Source organism: Micromesistius poutassou (genome assembly GCF_964030765.1).
Source record: "Micromesistius poutassou genome assembly, chromosome: 6".
Classification (NCBI taxonomy): Eukaryota; Metazoa; Chordata; class Actinopteri; order Gadiformes; family Gadidae; genus Micromesistius; species Micromesistius poutassou.
Genome location: NC_140276.1, coordinates 9,567,005 through 9,571,173, shown reverse-complemented (window position 1 = coordinate 9,571,173; position 4,169 = coordinate 9,567,005).

Here is a 4,169-nt window from a genome sequence, read left to right as displayed (position 1 = left end):
ACCTGTTCAGAGTTCACCTGGACTCTGCATAGCCTCCCCCCACACACACCCCCCCACACCCCCGCAGCCCTCTTACGTAGTTGTTGTATGTCGTACGTCCTGGCACTTAAAAATAGTGTTAAGCATTGTGAAGCGTCTTATCCTATCTTTGTTGTATACGGGGAATGGGTTAACCTAGTGATTGTTAGTGCTTGGTACTTGGTTCTAAGAACATCCTTACTGTACCGACAGCGATATATTGTTGATACTCTTTCTTCTGACAAATTTACTTATTGTAAGTGGCTTTGGATAAAAGCGTCTGATAAATGCCCTCAATGTAAATGTAGGTCTTTCTGAAGGTCCACTAGCGGTGATTCACTGGCCCTGTGCTTGTAGTAAAGAGGACTTACGGTGAGTTTCTGTAGGTCTATCACATCCTCCAGTATATCCATTATTTCGTCGATCTTCTTCCTCTTGTCCTCACACTCATTTTTGGTGGTATTGAGCTCTGAGATCATGCACTCCAGCGCAGCCTCGAGACAGTTAACCTGCAGAGGAACACATGCGTCTTTAGTCGACTGCAGGCAGCAGACTCTGCTCAGGACGTAAAGCCACCACATCCGCTACCAGAGAGAGTGCCGGGGACTCAAGCCGGCTCGCGGGGGACCAATCATGAAACTGTTGACTGAGTGCTGCTCGCTGCCAGACACCTGCTGTGTCTGTAGGCTCAGGGCAGTGTGTTCCCTGTTTCACCCTTGAAGTATTCCATCCCCCTCTTTAGTTTGATGCTCCCCATAAACGGGTTAATTATTAATTATTAGACTAGAATAAGCACCTGGGTTCACATCTTGTTTTCATCACATTTTATTATGCTGTCTTAAATTATCATAGCACCGGTTCAAGCAGGGTCACATTAAGTTAATAAATAGTAATAATAATAACAATACGTAATAATATACAATGTACAAGTATTCCATCGCCAGCCGGTCCTGCTTTAGTGACATTTATATTGTGCAGTGCATGTTTTCTAAAGTGAGTCTGTTTGAGTTTAAAAAGATAACTTTTTGCACTTACGTGTGATGGCCGCATTGTATAGAGTCTCATTTCCTCTGGCTGTTGGGATGGAAGGAAAGTGATGGAAACAATGAGTTTTGTCGAGAGAGAAACATGGAGATATTGGTACAAAATAGCATCAAAGGATTAGAAAACTTACACAGACGACGTTATATCTGAGGAATTGTTCATGGGAGGTGATGTCTGAGGAGATGAGGGGATTCCCACCAGCCTGCAGTGTCCCAGACAGAGCAATGGTCCAAAAGGCAATCCTGAAAATATTCTCCATTTCAAGGGTGAGGGGTTGAGAGTTCAGCCTTAGAGATAGAAGTCTTCACAGTAAGTGGCTTGGGCTCTGAAGTGGTGAGATCGTGGTGTATGCTCGCTTGTATGTTGTTTATATACAGTAGGTGTGGGGTGGAAATAGTGGGCAGAATGGTTTGGATATTACCTAATACATAGAGAAGAGTTTTTCTATAGATGACTGTTGGGTTTTTCACACTGCTCGATGGCTAAGGTGAAATCCCTTGGCTGATTGCACTTGCTTGAATGTCATCATCTGTCAGTGGAGCTTCAGCCAGCCCCTGTCCCTGACCTATTTACAGGTCACTTTACTTTTGGTGGATTATACTGATGCATTCAGGGGGTCTCCGATTGTTCACCTTGATTCCATTAACATGTCACAGCTTGGCAATGCAAAGGTCTACTGGGGGTTCCCCCCCCCAAAGAAGATCACAATGCTGTCATTTTCCTGCCTTTACACACCCTTTCAATCCTGTTCTTTATCTTCATGGGGAGGGGTCCTCTTCCACAGAGCCATGTTTCTACAGTAGCCCATAACGGAAAAAAGGTTCTATAGAGGCCCTGTTGTTAACAAAGAGTCATAATCGCTATCTTTCTTGTAGACTATGATTTATAGTTTTACAGACTACATAACTTAATCCATATTCTAGATCTATCAGGGAGCATCTTCCCTTGACTCGTGGCTACTCTCCGCGGTCATGGACGTGGAAGTACTTAGCGGACCTAACAGGCCCCTGTAGCTGCTCCTACATCCTTGAGGAGGGAGAGAGGGGTGTGGAGGGGGTATGCATTCTGCAACCTCACCACTAGAGGGCACCATTTCTAATTAATCATGGTTAATCATGGGGGAATCCCCCCATGATTTAACCATGACCATCTTCGAGTCCCACTTTCCATCTCCAGCCTCCTGCCGGTGAATTCTGGTGTGGGGTTCAGTGGTAGGCGGGGGGGGGGTTTCAGCCATGGAACTAATAATCAGTTTCCGTGCTTCAGTGATACCAACACTTTGTGAGGGCCGTTGTAGATCTCACGGTTTCTCGGTGCTCCAGCTTGTTCTTCAGAACCTGGTCAGGTGTCTAGTTGTTGCACTCTTTCTAAGATGTTGGAGTGGTTCGGGATCTTGCAGTCTGAACACTGTTATGTTTATTCAACGCTTTACAACAATGTGGTGAAAGTGCAACCAAACCGAAAATAAAAAGGAACGTTTCTCTACTAGAGAAGCATCAGACTTCTTCTAAGTGTTGTTGGTGGAGGTTTAAAGGGTTCTTCTGGGTTGGTCACATGGTTCACGTGGTAAACAAAGCATCACCCCCCCCCCCCCCCCCCCCCTCCCCCCCCTGCTCGAGGATGTTGTTGTTATCATAGTAGGATACTTGTAGAGAGTCCTTTGACTCTCGCTGGTGTTCTGAGTCGGCTCCACCACAACGCCCACAGAGTGCAGCGGATCTACCGTGACAGTGCAGCTTCCTACTCTGACTTTCCACTCCGGCTCTCTGGTTCCACTGTTGGTCCTCATAATTCACCTTTTCATGGTAAAACACACAGGCTCTGCGTGTGAAACGGTTTCAGGGAGACGACCCTCAGTTGGGTGAAAGAGTCTACGTTGTAAGAAGGTTCATGTCCTCATCTTCATCGCTTGCAAAGAAACAAAGCACTGATGAATATTGAGTGTGTGTGTGTGTGTGTGTGTGTGTGTGTGTGTGTGTGTGTAACAGTGTTCTAGGGGTGAACAGTGTTTCTAGGGTTGAACAGTGTTTCTAAGGTTGAACAGTGTTTCTAGGGTTGAAATGTGTTTCTTGAGTTTAACATTGTTTTAGGGTTCAACAGTGTTTCTAGGCTTGAACAGTGTTTCTTGGATTTAACAGTGTTTCTAGGGTTTAACAGTGTTTCTTGGGTTTAACAGTGTTTCTAGGGTTTAACAGTGTTTCTTGGGTTTAACAGTGTTTCTTTGGTTTAACAGTGTTCTAGGGTCTAACAGTACCCTGGAAATCCAGAGTTCTCGCAAGAGCACAATTTGAATTTGCTCAGTGAATCACTCTGGGAACGAGCAATATACTCACTCCCCAATTTCCCTGGCCCAGAACATTAACCAACAACATCGGTGTATCTGATATAGGCGGGCCAAAAGCGTTGATGTTTTACAGATCATACACGGCAATACGTCTTATCTATTGGTTAGCTCCGCTGGTCTGGATACATCACCCCTTGTATTCTTCTGATTGGTCGTAGTGTTATCCAATTGCGTGCAGTGATATTTTTAAATGCACGCTTGGTTCCTCGAGTTGGGCCATTTTCATTACTCGTTGACAGACCCTACAGCTTTCTAGATGTGGGTCTGGATTTCCAGGCTAGTCAAACTGTGTTTTTAGGGTGTAACAGTGTTTCTTTGGTTTAACAGTGTTTCTAGGGTTTAACCTGGTAAGCCTGAGCGCCCTCGGGCCGGGGACAGCTGCACCGACTTGTAGCCCATGTGCTGTATACAGAACCACTATGCTGCAACATGTACATAGTGCATACCCACGTAACGGGAAGAAACTCGGCTAAAAGCCCATGATAACCATTCTTACCTAAACAAAACACAATTCCAACACCAAGCAACTAAATGAGCCCGTAGCAAAAACACACACAACGTGCACACTCGCATACTGGCCGCCAGTGATTTTGCTACTTCATGCCACCCACACAAAGTATATGCCATATGAAAGCTGAGGCTCCACAGATTCCAATGATATACATCTCATCGCATCAATCAATCTCTCAAAACTCACTGAACTAGCAGCCAAAGAAGAGCAAAAATAAACACTTTATACAGCCATAACCATAAATTATGTCTT